The 22,325-nt window shown below is 42.6% G+C and overlaps 1 pseudogene across 1 annotated transcript; it reads left to right on the plus strand.

Moving 5' to 3' along the window:
* Window positions 1-8,483: 8,483 nt before the first annotated feature.
* LOC311627982 (ADP-ribosylation factor-like protein 1) lies at window positions 8,484-9,394 on the plus strand (annotated as a pseudogene). Its single transcript has 2 exons — window positions 8,484-8,606; window positions 8,853-9,394. The product of its transcript is annotated as an ADP-ribosylation factor-like protein 1 (transcript).
* Window positions 9,395-22,325: the final 12,931 nt, after the last annotated feature.

Consider the following 22,325-nt stretch of genomic DNA (forward strand, 5'->3'; position numbering starts at 1 on the left):
TGGGTATTTGTAATGTCTGGAAAGGTAATATAAATCAGTGCTTCCTAGATGTGACTGGTCCAGAGCTGGAGAACACAGCACCAGTTTATTATTATTAATTATTATTATTATTATCATTATTATTTGTATCAAACTGCTATTTTTATTTATTTATTTTTAGATTTTTTTTAATCTAAAGTTTTACATATGTCTTCTTTTCCCCCAGTTGACCCCCCACCCCAGCCATTCCCACCCTGGGCAAGCCCCCACAGTCCCAGAGTCTGTGTCCATTGGTTATGCTAACATGCATGCATACAAGTCTTTGGTTGCTCTCTAACTCCCTTTCCACTATCATTTGTCTCTAGATGGATCTATTCTTGTTCATCAAATTATGTTGATTATTATATCCCACATCTGAGTGAGATAATGTGATATTTATCTTTCTCTGACTGGTTTATTTTGCTTAGCATAATGCTCTCCAGTTCTATCCAGGCTGTTACAAATGGTAAAAGTTCCTTCTTTTTTATAGCAGCAGTAGGGGCCCGGTGCATGAAATTCGTGCACAGAGGGGGCGGTTCCCTTAGCCCAGCCTGCACCTTCTCCAATCAGTAATCCCGATCGGGCCTAAACCGGCAGTCAGACATCCCTCTCACAATCTGGGAACTCTGGCTCATAGAACCTAACCATTCACCTTTCTGCCTGCCTGATCACCCCTAAGGGCCCTCTCTTGCCGACCTGATATCACCCCCATCTGCCCTCCCTTGCCAGCCTGATCTCACCTCCAAACTGCCCTCCTTTTGCTGGCCTGGTTGCCCCAACTGCCCTCCTCTGCTGGCCAATTTGGTTCTAATTGGTCAGTTTCTATGCCAGTCAGTGTCTCTGGGCCTATCAACAGGGCCTGATCAGAAAGGCAGGTCTGATCAGCAGCCCTGGTGGAGGCTCAGAAAGAAATGGAGGCAGGGCTGCTGGCCAGGCTCTGAGGGAAAGAGAGAGGCAAGTACTGGTCAAAAGCAGCCTCATACGCTACAGATCAGCCCCTGCTTCTCTCTTCAGGCCTCTTTCCAGGCCTGATTCACAGCCCTCTCAGTAGTCACTGCTGGGTCACTGGGTCTGCAGCCTCAGTAGTCAGCACTGAGTCACCATGGCAACCCAGCTGACTTCCAGATGGTCAGCCTTTGGTCATGATCTGTCATTACACCCTGGCTCTTTATTATAGAAATGAAGTTCAGAATAGGAATTGCCTTCCTTCACCCTGCTTTCTTGCCTGACTCCTCTCCCTCCCTCCCTCCTTCCCTCCCTCCTTCCCTCCCTCCCTCCCTCCCTCCCTCCCTTCTTCTAGTATATCCTCATTGTAAAAACATAAGCTTATGAAGAAACTTGTAAAATATAGGAAGTCATGCCAAAACTGGTTTGGCTCAGTAGATAGAGCGTCGGTCTGCAGACTGAGGGATCCTAGGTTCGATTCCGGTCAGGGGCATGTGCATTGGTTACGGGCACATCCCTGGCAAGGGGTGTGCAGGAGGCAGCTGGTCAATGTTTCTCTCTCATCGACATTTCTAGCTCTCTGTCCATCTTCCTTCCTCTCTGTGGAAAATCAATAATAATATTTTTTAAAAAATATATAGGAAGTCATATGAAGGCATTAAAATCACCTATAAACTTACTATTCAACTATGAAGCGTTTATACTTAAAACTTAACATGCATTTACTAAATCATCTAGCAACACAGGTGTGGAACACATTATGGCCATAATAGACAACAATCCCCATCCTTTTGGAAATTTCACTTTAGGGAAAGAAGAGGGCCCTAATATATGGTGACAGGAGAAGATTTGACTTTAGATGATGGGCACATGATCCAAATACAGATCTTGTAACATAGAAACCCATACCTGAAACGTACATGTTCATGTTGAGCAATGCCTTCCCAATACATTTAATAAATAAAATGAAGACATTCCATTTTAGTGGGATGAATCAATATACAAATAAAGAAGACAACGCAGTTATTGAATGGTCTCCACTTGGATATCTCCACACTGCTCTGTGGGAGAATGAACTTTAAGGACCTCATCAACCTGGGCCCTTTGTCTTCAGATTCTGGGTGGCTTCAGAACGTGGGAGCCTCTGGCAGGAGATCAGAAAGTGGGAGGCAAGAGAGGGCAGCTTCTTTATTGCTGCTGGGCCATGGGCTGCAGGGACTTTCTTCCTTTGCACAGGCCAGGGCTCTTGTCCCACAGCCTCTTCTGCAGTTCTGCCCGCTTTCTTGCCAGGATCTGGTGACTGCTCTCTCCTCCTGTCTGCACTCCCAGGGATGGCACTGGCTCCTCCTTCCCAGGGATGCTTCCCAGTGTCCTGCTGATTTTCTTTAAATCTGCTTACCCCCTGGAAAATAGTGCCTGCACTGGACTCTTTTTAATTACTAGACTTCGAGGGCCAGCTGCTTCTTTTTAGGACTTTGATAGATACATTTAGCACACTACAGAGTTATAAATGTTAAAGAGGAACAACAAACAAGGGTAGGGGTTGAAGTATTTGAAAAGAGCTTGGGGTTTTAGGTGGAGTGTGCAGAGAAGGCTTCCATGAGAAAGTCAGTTTTGCGTGAAATCTGAAAAATGAGAGTGAGAGACATACAGAGAGAGACATTTTACATACAGGGAGAGACATAAAGATACAGGGGGAGAGGGAGGGAGGGGGGGAGAGAGAGAGATGAGAGATTCTAGACATATACACATGAAAATATTGCAAGAATAGAATCACATTGTTACAAATTGCGTCTGTAACTCAACTCTGCAGGAGCAGTTCCTGATGCCTTCAAATGCTTTTATTTTTTATTGTAATGACTGTACGGAAATTCATTTTAAGGTTAGAGCATACTTTACTTAATTGATCCCCTGCTTTGAGATAATTAGGTTGGTTTTACAACTCCGTTATTATGAACGAGCCTTGTTGACAGCCATTACTTTCTGAAAGAATTTTAACCGATTTCCAGGGCCTGTGGGTCATCTTTCAGGAATGACTGTTTCACTCTTTTAAAAAATGGTGGAATGGCCTCAGTTCAGGAGGTTGTTAGTGTCAGTCTTTGGGACAGATTCATCACTGGTGCGCAGGAAAGTAATTTTGCAAATGTGTGTGGGATGTCTAATTACCATATTGAACAACAAGAAGCAACATCTGGAATAAGGGGGAAAATAACAAAGGAGTGATTGTTCATTTTCCCCTAAAACTGGAAGCTTGCATATTGAAATAGAAGTGCAGTATTTATAACTGTAGTCCTCAGAAACCTGAAGAGTCTTTCCTCATCCAAAAGGTCTCTCTTCCTCAAGATGATCAAGAAACCAAGAACCTGCCCAGCCAGCATGGATCAGTGATTGAGTGTCAACGTATAAACCAGGAGATTACGTTGACACTCAATCACTGAGCCATGCTGGCTGGGCAGGTTCTTGGTTTCTTGATCAGCTTGAGGAAGAGAGACCTTTTGGATGAGGAAGCATCTACATTTGTGATAATTTGTTATGCTGAGACAGAAAACTAAAATACCTTCCAACCAAATAATCTGCCAGGCAAAATTGCCATTTCAACTCATGTCATGCCACCATCATGAATCCTTTGCAGCTAGTTTACCAATATCTTTCAGAATCACTTGAATATTCCACTGCTGTGGTGGTCTGGTGCATCCAGTGAATTTTTACGCTTTTCCAAGTCTTCAGGGCTGACCCTGGTTCATACATCAAGGTAACTGACACCTTACTAACTCATGATTATTGAGAGATTTTTATAGCCATTGCTTCCCAGAATATTTTTCATCAACAATTCCATTTAATTCCCACAATAACACTGTGAGATACTATACATAACTTCCCCCATTGTACAGATAAGGGAATGGAGATTCATAGACTTTGAGGAATTTTTTAAGAAAAAACACAGCTAGTCATTAAGTCCCAAAATCAAGAGCATGAACTCTCATTTCCTTAAAACCAGAGTCAGATTTGCTTTCATCATGATAAAGTAGGACTTCTGAGTTGTTGCTTTGGTAAAATCTGCACAGGTCCATCTAACTTGCTTTTTGCCCAATGACTTATTCTCATGGCTTTAGGATATAGCATGGGTTGCTCAAAGAAAAATGTGAATCAGAAACAAGCAGAACATTTTTTTTTAGAAGAACTATTAAAGGAGACCATCTGAACCAGAAAATTTGGGGGCAGATTCATTTTTTTCAAGCACTGTCTGATGTTAATTTATGCGTGGGCTGGGGGTTTATTTGTTCAGCAGCATTAGTGCAGGAAGGTGATCTAGATCTCCTTTTGTGTCTCTGGGAAGCAATACATCTCTTTGTTTACCCAGTGTAGAGTTAATTCAGGACTTAATTGTATTAAGCAAAGGGTGGAGAATTTAAAATAAAAGGGTTTCAATGATTCTGGGAACAGGCATTTATTACTGTGATGAAAGAGTCAACTCTCCCAGTCCCCATTTGCTGCCTTGTTTCAGTGCTTCTCATCTCCAATAAATCACACAGGCTGGGACTTGGTCCCTTGACTGAGAGCAGAGCCTGAAATGGATGCTGTAGGTTGCCTAATAAAGCTTCCAGCTTAGGTCTTTCATCTTTGACCATCATCTGGAATGTATGTTTTCCTGAAAGGACATCTTTTTACTGCCCTTCGCCTGACTTCTACCTTGGATTCAAGAAGAATACACGGGTTTTTCCCCAATATTCCTGGAAATGAGTCACATAAAAGAATTATGCCATTCCCATCCTAATAGAGACAATAATAATAATAATAATAATAACAACAATAATTAATAATAATGCCATTGCAGCAGATACTACCTGATCCACTCAGATCCCCCATCTTCTATTTGTTCACACAGTCATCCTTCCAACATCCCCACTGTCCTCCCTTTGTCCTGTTACTCTGCCCTTAGGGTATTCCAGGTGCTTTGACTGCAGGGTATATAGAGCCAGATGGCATCCCATCCTTTATCCACACCCACCATGATGCTTATTTAATGACTGTGTGGTGCAGGAGTTTGAAAGCCTATCATCCTTTTTTTGAAAAGGAACATGGAAAAATGCAAACTTTGAGATACAATTTGTACTGTAGTCTTCTCCTGAAGGAAGGACTAGGCTGAAGCTGGGACTTTTCCTGAAACACACCTTTTCTTGGCTCCTTCTCCTACCATGCCCTGCCTCTCCCATTTTCTCCCAGTGCTCTCTTATCTTTGTATTGTGTCTGCTTCTGAAGAATCTCACCTAAGACAATTACAACCTTTTCACTGAGCATTTACTGCAGTTCAGTCACATTAAATTATTTGATTCTCACAAGAACCCTTTGCAGTAAATCACGAATCTTGGGCACCAGAAGAACACATTAACCAATTTTTCCAAATAGCTCATAAAAAGTTGTAGCTGAGATTTGAACACAGACTCATGCAACTCTAAGACCTGTTCTCTGAATGTGTAACATATTCTTCTCAACAGAAAAAGTCTGTTAATAAGAGTCAATCGTATCATCATAATATAGTAGCCAAGTTACTGATTGACCCTCAGAACACCTGGAGTCACATCACCCTAGTGCTTTTTACTGCCCATGTGCATTTAGGCAAGTTGCTTCATTTTTCTAAACATTAGTTTCTTTCTTTATAAAGAAGTGGGTGTGGTGATGTTCCAATATAGCTTTCTTTTCAAACACAGATGGTAGGATGGATTTGGTCCAGGGGTTGAGCAGTGTCACCCTTTGCCCTACAGTGATTCTGAGATATAACTAGTATATGGAATGACTTTTGTCTATCTTCAGAGCCTATATACTTTACATTAATCTCTGCTCTCTCCCTAACAGGTTTTGAGCTTAGAAAAACAACAACAATAATACCCTGCGAGATGGTGGTTTTCAGATTCCAAGCTTTAAGGAGAGCCCATAGCTTATCACCTTGCACAACAGCTTACTCAGCGGCAGATTCTTAAATTAGAGGCTTTGTGTCTGGAAAAAAACAACAAAGCCCCGTGACTCAGACGGGTCTTGCATGTTTGGCCCTAGTGAATGAGGACAAGCATGACATCAGTATGCCAGATGCACTCCGATTGCTCCTTGCTACTCACTAGCCTGGACCATGAACCATATCAATACTTTGGATTTACGCTGAGGGTGTCAGAAGAGCTTCTCTCTAAATTACTCTATATTAACCTCCAAGCAGGCAAGAAGCCTGGCACTACCCAAAGGTGAAGAAATAACCTAGAACAGGACCCAGAGCGAGGAAAGAAGAATCTGGATGTGGCCAATGCCTGTCAGTAAAGCCACACTCTATTGGCTTTGAAAAATAGCCCAATTATCCTCCATTTCAGCGTGCAGAAAAATGATGCAGCAACGTGACCTCATACCATAAATCCCACACCCGTAAACACTCCCTGTGCAATTAGTTGTTGCTCCAAATTGGTCTCATCGAAGGGAAACGGATAATCAGTTCTATCTGTCACCTCGGGAGATAGGAAGCACTTACAGAATGAGACAGTTCTCTGCTGCCTCAGCCATCTGAGGAGAGGAAGATTGGGTTCTAGTTTAGTGAATGCAATGGCTCTCACCTGTAATAAAGCACAACCTAGTGATGGAAAGACGCCCAGCTTTTAGGCCATGAGCATGATTTTGCCAGTTCAAAAGGGTGAGAAAAGGTCCTGGAATTCAAAATCAGGACACCTGGTTTCTGTTTTTGTGTAGGACTTGGGCAATGGTGCAGGGAGGAGTTCTGGACCCAGAGTCAGATGACTTGCTTCAAAGTTCTACAATAGTTCTCACAGTAATCAGCAGGGTGGTCCTGTCCAAAGTCACTTCCTGTGGCAGAGAAGGCTCTGTGTTTACGCAAAGCCATTCTCTGCTCTTCCTGGGCACACCATTGGACTATATTTCCCAGCTCCTGGCAATTGGTCAGGAGATGTGGCTGAGTTCTGGTTAATGGAATGTGGGTGGGAGGAATGAAGGTCACTTCTCAGCCTGGATTAAAAAGAGCATCCCCTCCTTCCTTCTGCCTTATTTAGAAGCATATGGGATCTTCCCAGGAACCCAGAAGGCCTAAAAGCTGATGAGGAAACCAGGTTTCCTGAGTATAGCAAAACCTGTTTCCATCTCCCTATTTCTCACACCACCGTCAGTTTACCAACTGGACTTTATTTAAGTGATTTAAAGCATTGAGATTGCAGGAGTGATCTACTATATAATTAGTGTTAACATCTTAATAACAACAATGGTGATAGCAACAGCCTTACATTAAGATAACATTGAACCTTCATGAACTATCTCTTATGGCCTCCAAACAGTAATATTATGAGTTCCACTAATGTTCCCATTTCAGAATCTAAGCTGAGACATACAGAGTGGGACACCTTTTCAAATCTCACACAGTGAATGTGGCAGAACTGTGACTGTCTTGAAACCTCAGGTTCCTCTGCATAAAAAAGATGGTAATGATCTGCCCCCATCTACCCAAAATGTTACCGCGTGTGTCACAAGAGTTAGGATGTAGAGAGGCTGCAGGACTAAAAGCATCATATAAATGATAGATGCTGTTATTATTGATCTTTCTGAGCCTTGATTTTTATAGCTATAACATTTGTTCCAGTTAATCACTATTTTTAACTCAGAACCATGAAACATTTATGTGTTCCACAGAGGGAAGTGTTGGTGACAATCTAACATTCCTTGCTCTGTGAGTGGTATTTAGTGGCAATAAGTGGAAGAGAGAGTGCGGAGCGTGAAAGATGCAGCAACCAGAAGGCACTTAAGGATTTTTCTCTTATCTCATTCTCTTCTCCTCTCCTCCTTCCAAAAACAAATAAACAAACAAACAAACAAAAAAAAAACCCATTTCCTCTGGTCTGTAATTAGGCATGCTAGCACTAATTGCTAGGTGGCATCCTAAGTGACCCCATCATTTCTCAAGAGGCTGATATAATGCTGAGGGTAGGCCAGGTCTCAGGACTTAAGAAAATGGGAAAAATCAACTTTTATGGGCTTTTCTTTGAAGGCAAGATATAAAAGTATTCTAGAATATGCTAATTGACACTGCTGTTTGATTCTAATATAATTCTCAGTTCACGCTATATCTTAGGACATAGAGAGATTTGAAAAATCAGGTTTTATGACTTTTCCTTTGGAAAAAGAAAACGTAAGTTATTATTCCATGTATCAATTGGTTCTGAAGTTTAACTCAAACTCAGCAGAGAAACATTTATGACAGATTTTTGAATTATATTTTTTAGCATGTCTGTCATCTAGGTTTAATCAGAACATCACAAGCTATAGGGTTCTAATGTGTTTCTGACTTGCAAAAAAAAAAATGATTTATTTGGCCGAGCAGCCAACATGGAAGTTTCTGGCTGACCAGGCTTCTAAGGAAACCTCCATTGATACACGGGAAGCCAAGACGCGTGGAGGTGGCAGCACCAGGGATCCAGTAGAGTCTCTGTCCAGGCCAGGGCCTGTCTCTGATGTGGAGGGCAGACAGATGCTTCATCATGGGTGGCTTTTCCTCAAGTATATTTTTGAATCTATTTGGAACCCAGAAAATGAGGGTTTTAATTTTGGGATTAGAATGAGTGGAAAAAATTACAATTTTGTACAGATTGCAGGTTGGAGAGGTTGTTGTTGTTGTTGCTGTTGTTTTTAAATATATTTTATTGATTTTTTACAGAGAGGAAGAGAGAGGGATAGAGAGTTAGAAACATCGATGAGAGAGAATCATCAATCAGCTGCCTCTTGCACACCCCCTACTGGGGATGTGCCCGCAACCAAGGTACATGCCCTTAACTGGAATCCAACCTGGGACCTTTCAGTCGGCAGGCTGATGCTCTATCTACTGAGCCAAACCGGTTTCGGCTGGAGAGGTTGTTACTACTGTTCCTACCATTGGATTTAATGTTGAGTCGGTAACATACAAGAACCGTAAATTTCAAGTGTGGGATGTAGGACAGACCAGTATCAGGTCATACTGGAGATGTTATTACTCAAACACAGATGCCGTCGTTTATGTACGAGACAGTTGTGACCGAGACTGAGTTGGCATCTCCAAATCAAAGTTAGTTGCCATGTTGGAAGAAGAAGAGCTGAGAGCAAATACCACCAAGTTGGTGGTATTTGCTAATAAGCAGGATGTGGAACAGGCAATGACTCTCTCAGAGAGAGCAAATTCACCTGCTTATCTGCCTTGAAGGACCGAAAATGGCAAATATTCAAAACTTCAGCAACCAAAGGCACTGGCCTTGATGAGGCAGTGGAATGGTTAGTTGAAGCCTGAAAGAGCAGACAGGAATCCAATCACTTCTGCTCTTCTAAAATGAAGACCACATCCCATGTCCCTTTGGAAATAGTTCAGTGTGCTTCACACTACTAAATGTTAGAGCTGTGTATGATTGTTGGCATATACTGAACTGACTACACATTTGTAATAAATATAAAAATAAGTATTTGGTTGGAAGGATAGTTCATCATGATTGAACCAACTGACTGGTCTGTATGATGTAAAACATTCATTCCTTGCTTTCTTGTATTGTGAAAGTACATATCCTATTTGTGTGGAATTCTTATTCAAATACAGTTCTATTAAAAAATGCACTCTTGCCCTAACCAGTTTGGCTCAGTGGATAGCACATCGGCCTGCAGACTCAAGGGTCCCAGGTTCAATTCTGGTCAAGGGCTGGTACCTTGGTTGCAGGCACATCCACAATAGAGGGTGTGCAGGAGGAAGATGATTGATGTTTCTCTCTCATCAATGTTTCTAACTCTCCCTCTCCCTTCCTCTCTGTAAAAACTCAATAAAATATATTTAAAATAAATAAATAATGCACTCTTATAAAAGGGAGGAAAAACCCTTATTTTTGAATGAGTATTGCAGATTGTTTGTATAAACACTAATAAATATCTTAGCTCAAATTTTTTTCCCTCTAAAGTTAATTATTTTCCCCCCCAAAAATTAGACTCAATAGGATAGTCTAGGAACATAATGTGAGTAATATAGTTTTCATTTGCTCAGTAACCACTTTATTTAAACTATTTCATTTTAAAGCTTTTGGTTATAGGCATGAAGTTGAAATAATCTCTCTCCTTCCTCTTTATACACACACACACACACACACACACACACACACACACACACGGCCTGGTGTCACTGGTGGGGTCCCTTGGCCTGGCCTGTGGGGATCAGGTGGAAACCAGCTCTTCGACATCCCCCTGAGGGGTCCCAGGTTGTGAGAATATGGTTCTTGGGTGATGCACCCCAGAATTAGGCTCCCTCCTCTCTGTTTTCAGGTGCATCAGCCAAGAACCACAGCTGCCAAGTCACTGCAGCTTGGCAACTCCTACATTGAGCATCTGGCCCCTGGTGGTCAGTACACGTTATAGCTACTGACCTGGCGGGCTGGATCAGACTCCTCTGCGGGCCGCATGTGGCCCGTGGGCCGTAGTTTGAAGACCCCTGATAGACAGTCAAACAGTCGAATGGTTACTTAGGCTTTTATAAATATAGATGAACATACATATTCACACACATTCACACATGGAAAGAAAATAGAAGGAAGAAATTCCTTTGTGACAGAATAAACTGATATCTAAGTTCTAATGTTATCCTCTAATCCAGGGGTCTTCAAACTATGGACCACGGGCCACATGCGCCCCGCAGAGGAGTCTGATCCGGCCCGCCAGGTTTTGAGCAGTGAGCGCAGCCGAGGTGTTACAGTAGGAATTAGTAGTTCATATAGTCCGGCCCTCCAGCTCTCTGAGGGACCGTGATCTGGCCCCCACTTTAAAAAGTTTGAGGACCCCTGCAAATCTCTTCCCTTCTTCTCTAAGTCCAGCTGGGCTGCTGCTCATTGCTCATTGAATACCATTGATATGACCTGCCTGCTTTCCTCCCTTGATTGTCTAGTAATTTCTTAGGAAACTATTATGTACCATTTTATTTGGTCAGGCAACTTCTCAGCGGCTTTTCTTATTGCTTGAGTCTCTCTATCTTGTGTTTGGAAAGGTCCTAGGTACAAGTCTATAGTTCTGTTGTGTAATTTAGTGTTATTTACCCCCTCTTGCTCTCCATCATATCACCCATCTTTTATCAGAATGGTATTTGTGATCATTAAGGCTCTTTTGAAAGCAAGTAACAAAAAATCCATTTTGGACAAGCTTAAAGCAAAAAATAAAAATTTTTAAAAATTAATTGTTCACCCAGAGGTCATACAGGACAGCTATGTCATAGAAAGCACAGGTTTTCAACTCAACCTAAGGGACAATAGCACTAAAAAGCTTTGAAGTCATCATGACACTCTCTTAACCTTAATATCTTCATCTAACAGCTCAAACTAATCAACTTAATGCCCTGTGTCCCAAGCCTAAAACCCACAGGAGAGAGCCCTGAGCAGTTTGATGATGGTTTCTTTTTCTTAGACCCATCAACTCCAGCTGATAGGAAGTCACACATTTTACAAAACACTGCTTCTGGGGTTAACATGTGGGAAGTAGAGGAAGAGCCAGAAAAGCAGTATGGCCAGTCTATTCCTTGGTAGACATTTGGGAATTGGAATCTATTTAATTGACAGTTGTGTATTTATATCTACCATATCTAGACACTTAAAAAATGCAGTAATGAATAGACTAGATAAGATCACTCCTATGGTGAAATCAACATTTTTCCATTCATCAACAAATAATTAGCCAAAACTGGTTTGGATAGAGTGTCAGCTAGTGGACTGAAAGGTCCCAGGTTCTATTCCGGTCAAGGGCATGTACATTGGTTGTGGGCACATCTCCGGTGGGAGTGTGCAGGAGGCAGCTGATCAATGTCTCTAATTCTCTATCCCTCTCTCTTCCTCTATGTAAAAAATCAATTAAAATATATTTTAAAAAAATAATAATTAGTGGGCACCTACTATGTACAGAGACTGTTCTGGGAACTATGATGAGGTGAAAATGAAAGACAGGTGTTTGAACAAGTAAGTGTTGCATAGGACTGGCCAGTCTAGTCATTTTTGCAGACATTCACTGAGTATATAGCACCTGCCATTGTGTTAGACTGGACTCTGAAGGTATAGAGATAAATGAGAAACTGTTGTGGTTATTAAGATGTTCACAGACTGGAACGGGAGCCTGACATATAAACAGTTCATTTCAGCCCAGGATAATTCAATATTTTCTGACAAAACTCTTGAGAAGTGGATATACCTACAAGAAGCAAACTGTTTTTAGAAGAATCCAGGAAAGAGAGAGAGTATAGTTAGGTGGCGGGGGTCAGTCAGTCTAAATATAAAGAAGAAATCTAGTCCCAATGGATGTAGCTGGCACAATGATGCAAAGCAGGAGGGTATAGGATAGATTTAGAAAATGGGGACATCCAGTAAGGAATTGTAATATAGATGTAGAAGATAAACCCATAAATGTAGGTAGGACTAGATAATGGCATGCTAATAAGTGCCGAGTTTTTTGTTAAGCAATGAGAAGTAACTGAGTGTCTCTGAGCAGGCAATGTCTTTTTAAGTGGTTACCTTAAAGGTGGGCTATTTCTTGGTGTTCCTGCCGGGGAGTGGGTCAATATTATTTGGGGATGAAAAGAGACAAGGATCTCCTTAAAAACTCCTGTAATGAAGACTATCTTCTCCTTTAATTTCTATTATATTTTCATAGCTCTTGAGGGACTGAACTTATATTGCAGCTCGCCATGTTATCGTGTTTCCAATTAAACAGCAAGGTCTTTAAAAATAGGAGTGTTGTTCCTTGGTGCATTCCCTAAAGTCTAACACAGAGCCCTGTTTAAAATGGGTTCTAAGTAAATATTGAACGGATGCAAAATTTGATAGAAGAATGAATGAGTGAAAAAATGAATGGTTCCAAGAGAGGAATTTAGATATCCCATTGATGAGTGTCCTTGCATTTGTTCAAATCTTGAGCATTATAAAGGAGATCATGCATCACTGTACAAACCTTGGCTGCTACTTTCTAAATATTTGAACTGTGCATGTTACTCTGTTTCCTGAGCTTCTAATTATTTTTTCCCCCCTGCTGAAATAGGGCTAGTAATTCTCACTATCTGGTAGTGTGAAGGGGAGAAGAAACCCCATGTATAAAACACTTAGCTTGTTACTAGCACAAAGAGAGAACTCATTAAATGGTAAGGTTAATATGTTTTCAATAGCCTACTGGTGATAGACAAGGCTGGAAATGGACTCTCGCCTTGTCTTGTCCTTTTATGTAGTCAGTCATGCAGTTCGTCTTTGGTCAGAAATATTTGTAAGTGCCCATTTTGGGACACGGAAGGCACATAGTGAAAAAGATCCACTACATCATGCTGCAAGAACTCCCCATATAATGCAGAAAACTGGGAAGTAAATGGGGCCTTAACATCACAATGGGATGTGTGCACTGTTTGAGCACATCTACACCTGTAGGAGGAGAGCAGGTAGGGTGAGTTCAAGGACCTGTGAGTAATTCATTTGGTTGGAGCTTCAAGGGCAAGGAAGTGTCCTCATGAGGCTGCAGAAGTGAGCTAAGTCAAGTCATGATGGACTTGTCCCTTTTTCCCCATTTTGAGAAGGGATTCCTAAACTCCCTACTGTTCCTCCACTCCACCCCCAAATATCTCTGCTTAAGGCTAGCTCTTTAGTTTCCTTTCTGACTCTGCCCAGTTGACCCGTATCTTAGAAAGCCCTGGGATTCTCAGAAAGAAAAGGCACAGCAGGCTGCCCTTTGCTAGTATCCAGGCTGCCACTCTGGGCTTATCCTTCCAGCAGGAGCAAGGATCCAGCCAGGGTTGACTTGAGTCGGCTTGCCCAACTCGTTCTGCACATGTGTTCCCTGAGAGCTGACTAAGAAGGCCTTCGCTGGTGGTGTTAAAAATCAATATTTTTCAATCTGTTTGCATACGGGAGGTCTGGTGTTGGCTGTGCAAGGAGAATCCAAATGGAACAAAAGAATCAGAGGTGCCGACAGGTTTCCTGGAGCACCGAGAGTCTTAGAAAATTAAAATTCTGTTTTTGTTTTTTCTTTCCAGGGTTTTGTTTTAGTTCCCCGAACCATACCATCGTTCTCTGTCATTAAGGACAAGAAAGCAGGGCTGCATTCCTGTGTCTCATGGCCCACGCTCTTACCCTCCACGACGTCACAGTGTAACCAGTTTGGCACAGGGCTCTTCCATTCATACTTTCTTTCTTTGGAGTGCTCACTGGGAAAACTTTTTTTTTCTTTCTTTCTTTTTTTTTTTTTATCTCTAGAGTTCGTGAAGGAAGCCAAACATGACTGGGCAGTGCAAACAATAGGTATTAAACTCACAATAAGAAGACTAAAGGGAAACAAAGCAGTAGTAAATCTTATTAATGACTCCATGTGTTCATTAGCACAGGAGGCTTTGTCTTGTTATAAAAATATTCCATTTCCAGTGGCTTTTTAAATAAATATCTGCAATACCTCAAGAATCTCCTTGGAGTCCTTCTTGGATCCCAGGAGATTTGAGAATTCCAGGTTTGGCATTAGTGGCCTTGTCTAAATTCCCTGCAGCCATATTAGGTCTTCAAAACCCTGGTCTGTCCTTAAATATTAAGGTTGTTTCCCCATATATATATATATATATATATATATATATATATATATATATATATGTATATATATATGTATATATATATATATGTATATATATATATATATATTTTTTTTTTTACTTTCTTTCTAATTTCTGCTTAACTGACTCACCATCATGTACCCTGATTTGTCCCTCCTTTCTTAATGACATGCATTTTTAGGGCAAGGATGTCACTCTGGAGCCTTTCTCCTCAAAGTGGGGCCTGGGGACCAGCAGCATCCACACCGCCTGGCAGCCTGTTAGACACCGCTGCATGTGAGACCCCACTCCAGACCAAACCCTAATCTGTAATTTAACAAGGTCCCCAAGTGGTGTGCATGCGCATTCAGTTTGAGAAGCTCTCCTTTAGCATCTCTACATCAGAACTGAGCATGGAACGGGCCCCTAGCGAACTCAAATTCCTGAACTGTTGCCTTGCACAGCCATTGAACTTCGGTGGGTCTCAGTAAAATAAGGATAAAAGTGTTCACTTGTCTTACCTGGAAGTTTTATTGTTAATTTCTAGGAAACAATCCATCATAAAGTATCTCATAAGCTTGTTAACTGATCTACACATTGTTTCATGATTATTGCGTACCACAAAGAGTCAGAATGAAAAGCAGACCTTAACAATTATTTTTATAGTTCAGAAAACACTTCAAAGTCACGTCCCCACGCCCCTGCCTTTCCCTTGGGGATTGTAAATACCTCCCTCTCAGCTGTGTCCAGATTGGATTAGAGTTATCTGTTTACCCACCTGCCTCCTCTTGCGATCTATTAATTCCTTGACCACCATGGTGTGGACACTGTATTTGACTCACCTCTGCTGTCTCGCCTTCCTTCTGTGCTCCTTCACCTCCCCCCGCAGTGCCTAGAATAGAGCTGGCCCTCCATACATGCTCATCAATGGAGCAAATAAATTTAATACCATTCGACAGCATCTCTGAGAAGCAACACGCAGCCAGTGCAGTGTACCTGCAGCACCTGTTTAATAGGGTTGTTAAGAGAACCAAATGAGACTGGGCACGCGGCGGCCCTGTGTGAGCTGTAAAACACTGGATAAAAATGAGAGAGCATTATTAGGCATATGTAGCCTGGCAGGGTCTTACAGATGGCAGTCACCTGTTGTTAGGAAAACTGTCTTTAGCCAAAGCCCAAACGGTAGTGACTTTCAGAGGCTCTTGAGGCGGCGGATGATTAGTTGTTGCCTCTGCTCCATCCTGCGCCAGACTTTTCGTTTGCCTCCTGGGCCGGGTCTCCCGTTGCGCTGGGGGAGCCCGGCCACCTTGTTATGCTCTGTGCACACCCTGCTTTCAGGAGCTGTGGGTGGCCCTCTGGGCACGCTGCATTGGGTTGGCAAGGACGCCCGTCTGTGCCATGTGCTTGCTGCGTTCGCATGTTGTGTTGCTTCATTAGGGAGTCCAGCTCAGACTGTTTTGCTAAAAAGCAATAAGGGCCGCGTTGGGATAACATACTTGAATAGGCATTTATTTTTCTTCCAGGGCAAATCAATGAGTAATTTTCTGGTTTGAATGCTATATTTAACACCGTCGGGGGAAATGCTGTCAAGCATGTTCTATTCCAAGGTGGCTGTATAAAAGAGATGGTAAAAGGATATATTATTCAAGATTTCTAGAATGTACATTTTTTCCCCCTTAAATATCTCCAGGGTGTGATTGCTCCCTGCACCCTGACCCTGATGGGCAGCCCTCTCCGAAGTGGGCCATGTGCTGACATCAGGCTCTCATGCAGGTCAGCTGTCTTTGAATGCTGTGAAAGAAGAAGGCAGACGGGCATTTTCCTAAATCAAATCCCAAACTCAGGTTCTGTCCTCAACAGTGCATCAAAGGCAAGGATGGAAAGATACTCCACCTGTCCCTAATTGTCCCGCTGCTCAAAGCAAAGGAGAGACGTGGATCAGGGGGTCTGTGTGCAAACAGTGCCTTGGGTTGTCAGGAACAATGGAATATTCCATTTGGCTCCATTCTCTTCCAGCAACGAGTCATTTCAATCTGTGAGCTAAGAGGTCTTAAGCTTCAATGTCCTATTTACTTATTGTTGACACTATTACGTATGTTCCCTCCCCTATCACTTTCCCACCTCCACTCAGCCTCCCTTCTAGGTCTTTTTTAATTTTCAACTTTTATTGTAACATCCCAAAGTCGGAAACTTTCACTTCATCAAAATATAGAGGAAAACAAAACAAAGCTACAAAGAAGGCTCAGAGAGGTTGGGTGACCCATTTAAAGCCACACAGCAAGTGTTAGCAGAGCTTGGATGGCATCCTCTCGTGGTGAGTGAGCCCCATTGTCCTCATAGAGAAATAGCAGAGCTCATGGAGGCTGGGAGGGCACCGTTATTTTCATTGTCAGAACCAAAGTCTGAGGCCAATTTGTAGCTGTGGGACATCGGGAGAGCCTAAGTATTTTAAAAATTATATATATATATATATATATATATATATATATATATATATATATATATTATTGATTTTTTACAGAAAGGAAGGGAGAGGGATAGAGAGCTAGAAACATTAATGAAAGAGAAACATCGACCAGCTGCCTCTTGCACACCCCCTACCAGTGATGTGCTTGCAACCAATGTGCATGCCCTTGACCAGAATCGAACCTGGGACCTTACAGTCTGCAGACTGACCCCTCTATCCACTGAGCCAAACCGGTTGCGGCAGGCCTAGATATTTTTGAAGACCTTGAAGACCTTTAATATGAGTTATTCTCATCTATTAAACAAGGACACCAGCCATTATCTATTACAGGTTTGTGTGTGTATTTAAGATCACTTTTGTGAAGTCTTGGTCAGCTGCAGGTATGTTGTGGAGATATAGAGACTCCAAACCCATCCTTCCCCTTCAGACAGGTTCAAATGGTGAGCTGTACACATTCATTACATATTAGGAAGCATCCAGGTGTTACATTCACCATGAAAACTTGGAGAATAGGGCCTTCTCACATTAAAACTGAGATTTCCTTACCCTGAGTATGTAGCAACATAGTGCTTAACACCGATTTTAGAAACTCTTTAAGGCTGCTTTCAAAGAAAGGTCCAACAACACTCTGACGGGGTGAGCTGTGAATAATATCTGCACAGGCAGGTGTTGTTTATCCCCAGGAACAGAGGGGCCATTTATCTGATGTCATGAGGATCTGTTCTTGGTGGCATCTTTACCCTGGCACTAGCTTCACCTCGTGCAAGATGACATGTTGCTACAGGTCCACGCACCGAGGAAGGGAGCCCTGAGCCACGAAAGCCAATGTTGTTCTGCCTCCCTGGTCAGGGCTTTGACTTGCTCAAGATACTGGGTCTATGAGAGATCTGATTTCAGGGCACTTCCTGGAGCTTAGCAGTTCTCACAGTCGGCTGTAGGTGGCGGTGTTGCACCAAGAACCTCCTACGCAGAAGTGGTGGCAGCGGAGGAGCATCTGCTGAGGCTCAACTCTGTGAATCCTGTTTTAAGTACCTCTGGTTGGTCATAACCCAGCAGTTCAGCTCCTGGGCCCCCTGCCTACCCATCATTCCACATCTCTACAAGCCTGGAAGGAGGCTATCTTCCTCCCTCCTCCATCCTCCTACCTCCCCCTCCCCCTCCCTCTTCCCTCCCTCCTTCTTCCCTCCTTCCTTCTCCCTACCCCTTTCTTCCTTCCTCCTTCCTTCCCTCCTCCCTTCCCCCTTCTTCCCTTCCCCCTTCTTCCCTCCTTCCTCCTCCCTTCCCCCTTCTTCCCTCACCCCTTCTTCCCTCCTTCCTCCTCCCTCCTCCCTCCCCCCTTCTTCCCTCACTCCTTCTTCCCTCCTTCCTCCTCCCTCCTCCCTTCCCCCTTCTTCCCTCACCCCTTCTTTCCTCCTTCCTCCTCCCTCCTCTCTTCTTCCCTCCTCTCCTCCTCCCTCCTTTTTCCTCCCTTCTCCCTCCTCCCTCTCTTTACAGTAGTCTGTGATTAATGATAGCACCAGTGGACAAGTGAGAGGGAGAAGGTCCTTGTGTAACGGAACAGCAACCAGATTAAACGCAAAAGCGGGTGCGGAACCTCTTTAGCAAGAGAGCATCCTCGCAAATTTGTTTTCCCTTCTCTTCCACAGCGGCCCCCTCCTCAGAGCGCAGGCCGGCTCGGCGACTTCATTAATCAAGGCGCTTTGCAGGGGCTGATGGATTTTAACAGCAAATGGTCTCTTACAATCCTTCCTGTCATGTATCCCTGCGCGCCGGTTATTCCATCCCCGCCAATTAGTCAAGGCAGCCGCCAAAGCCACCCCGGAGTTTATTAGCAGGAAACAGGTTTTCTTGTTCCCCCGAGGCACAGGCTTTCTCCGTTGTTTCAGATGTGAAGAGTCCCTTGGCTTTCATGTTTTGATTTGGGGACACACCTAAGTCGCTTCTTATCGTCCTCTCTTTCTGAGGTCATGTATCACTTTTCCCAAACCTTACTGCCTTTCCTTACAGTAAGGACTGGAGTGTCTTTTTTTAAAAATATATTTTATTGGTTATTCACAGATAGGAAGGAAGAGAGAGAGCACGAGCCAGAAACATTGTTCAGTTGCCTCCTGCACACCTCCTAATGGGGATGTGCCCTCAACCAAGATACATGCCCTTGACTGGATTCGAACCCGGGACCTTTCAGTCAGCAGGCCAGTGCTATATCAGCTGAGCCAAACCGGTTTTGGCAGGACTGGAGTGTCTTGAATGCAAGGGGGATGGAGACAACCTGGGTGAAGGCACTTCTACCTACAATGGTTCTGAAACTTGTCTGCATATGGAAATTATGTAGAGCGTTGTTGTTTTTTTAATTTTTATGGTTGACAGAATTACAGATGTCCCCTATCCCCCTTCTTTTGCCCCTCTCTACCCAGTACCCTTGCTTTTCCTGTTTCTCCCCCAGGCCTTCACTGTCCTATTATCTGTGTCCATGGGTTATGCATATATGCATATATGTTCTTTGGTTAATCTCGTCCCATCCCTTCCACTCCCCCCCCCCCCCCCCCCAGATCTATTAGTCAGTTCCCAGTATCCATGCCTCTGGACATATTTTCTATTTTCTTCCTCATTTTATTTAGAGAGGTTTTGTTGTTGTTGTTGTTGTTTTTGTTTTTTGTTTTTGCACCCATGTCAAAGGCAAATTATGACAGAATTTCTGGAGCTGTGGTGTGGGCATGGGTATTTTAAATTTTCCTCATGTCATTTTGTAGCCTGGATTGACACCTACTTTAAAAGTTCCTTGCTCTGCCAAAACCAGTTTGGCTCAGTGGATAGAGCTTCAGCCTGCGGACTGAAAGGTCCCGGGTTCGATTCCGGTCAAGGGCATGTACCTTGGTTGTGGGCACATTCCCATTAGGGTGTGTGCAAGAGGCAGCTGATCAGTGATTCTCTCTCATCAATGTTTCTACAATAACTCTATCCCCTCTGTAAAAAAATCAATAAAATATATTTTTAAAAAAGTTTCTTGCTCACCTGGAGTTGTACGTTTACTTATAAAATCAGAGGCTTCCATCACTGATTTTTATGGTAACAGCACAATCCTCCTTGAGTTCCAAAAGAAGGGTTTTGAGGCGCTGCTCTGGCTGAAGCAGGGGCATGGCTGTGGGGCTGCAGAGCTGCTGTAGTGCTGCCGTGGACAGCTTTGGTGGCCAGATATTTGCACAATGCACTTCCTTTGGTCTTCTTTGCATTCATTCTATCATTTCAACAAACATCTATGGAACATTTTCCTCTGAGCCAGATTAAACCTCTGCCATCATGGATCTTAGCATTCAACAAATTCACAAATTATATTCCATTATGATAAGCACTATAAAAAAAAAATGCAAGGTGCCCTAAGAGCATTTCATGCTAGTCATAGATGGCTCCCCCAGGAAATGACATACATCGGGGATAAGGACACCTGAGAGTTGATAGGAATTAGCCTAGTGGTATATATAACTAGACAGGTTTGGGCTGCCTGTCACTACTTGAGCTAATTCAGCAGAGGTAGGGTTGAATCAAATATGAACATGTATTCCAATAATGCTGGCAGTATGGGGGAGCAGCATGTCATCCACAAAAATCTGTTCAGCTGCCCCACCATAAACCAGCTGCTTAAGTTAGGTAGAAGGATAAAGATTACATGGGAAAGTAGGCAAAAGGGATAAGGATGGGTATGCGAAAATAGGCAGTTTAGAGGTAATGCAGACTGGTTACAAAGGAATTCCCTGGAATTTGAAATTATAGGCTAATGGCATCAATTTGAAGAGTTTTGAGAAGTTACTATTAAGCCAGAATCATGTAAAATTGAATTTTAGAAAGAGAAGTGGACTCAAGATTATTTACTCCAGTGATTCCCATGCTAGGGTGTCTGTGCTCTTCAGAATCTCAGAAATGCAGAGAGGACTTATTGTGACATTGTTTGTTTGTTTGTTTCTTTCTTTCTTTCTTTCTTTCATCTTTCTTCCTTTCACATAATTTTATTCTACTCAATTTCTTTTTCATAATACAAAATAACAGCAACATCAACAACAAGCCTGTATTTATAAGGCTATTGATATAGCACAAAACTGTAAATAAATAAAATGCATATGCCATTTTCATTGCTTCCCCTGATCATAAAAGAATATGTAAATATGCAGAGACACACGGGAGTTAGTTCTTTTCACAAAACTATATTGTATTTTACATATTAGCAAATATTTGGAATAAAGTCATTCCAGGCAAGGAGAATAACAAGTGTAAAGTCCTTATGTTAGGAAAAAAAAGAACTTATGTTTTAGAAATAGAATAAAGAATATTGGTGCTGAGTATTGTGTGAGAAGGGGAGAGAAAAGCAAGAGGCAAGGACTGGAGGGGTAGGCAAGGGCTAGATCACACGATCTGGTAGGGCATGTCAAGGAAAATGAATTTTATTTTAAGTTCAGTGGCAAGCCAATAAAGGGGTAAGCATGATATCAGATCATTGCTTCTTTTTTAAAATATATTTTTATTAATTTCAGAGAGGAAAAGAGAGGGAGAGAGAGAGTCAGAAACATCAATGATAAAAAGAATCATTGATCAGCTTCCTCCTGCATGCCCCCCACTGGGAATCGATCCTGCAACCTGGGCATGTGCCCGTGACCAGAATTGAACCTGGTACCCTTTAGTCCACAGGCTGACACTCAATCCACTGAGCCAAATCAGCTAGGGCTCTGATTTGCTTCTTAACAAAAATCCTTGGCTGCCAAGAGGAGAATGAATTGCACTGAGCAGGAGTGGAAACAGGGAACAGTCAATGTGCAATGAAAATAATTTGGCTAAGTGGTGATGGAGGCTTGAACCACAGTGGTAGCATTGGGGGAGATCATGAAGTGGCTGGATGTGGGTATACTTAGGAAGTAGAATAAAGAGGGTTTACTGTTTAATTTTTTTTTTGGTGTGGCAAGCACCCCTTCTTTGGGCATATGGAATATCATACAGTTCATGAACACTCTATGATTTACCCTTGATGTTGCCCTATAAATGTCACATTCCTCTGCTGAGAACCTTATCTTGCCTGGCCCTATCATGTTGGGCTCATGCAGAATTCTGTGACTACTTTTATCACAGCTCTTATCAGAATGTATTATAAATTGTTTCTTTCTTTAAGTAGGAAGTTAACCCAGTCATAAACACTGAGCTTGACAGTGTCAGCATTTAATAAATCTCTGTCGAATGAATACGTGAGAGCATGCCTTATGAGGCACTACAATGAAGGGGTTTAAATAATGTCTCAGAGCCTAGCAACAGTCCTAGCATTTGAAGGATACTGCCAAG

Source organism: Pipistrellus hanaki (genome assembly GCF_964339955.1).
Source record: "Pipistrellus hanaki genome assembly, chromosome: 9".
NCBI lineage: Eukaryota > Metazoa > Chordata > Mammalia > Chiroptera > Vespertilionidae > Pipistrellus > Pipistrellus hanaki.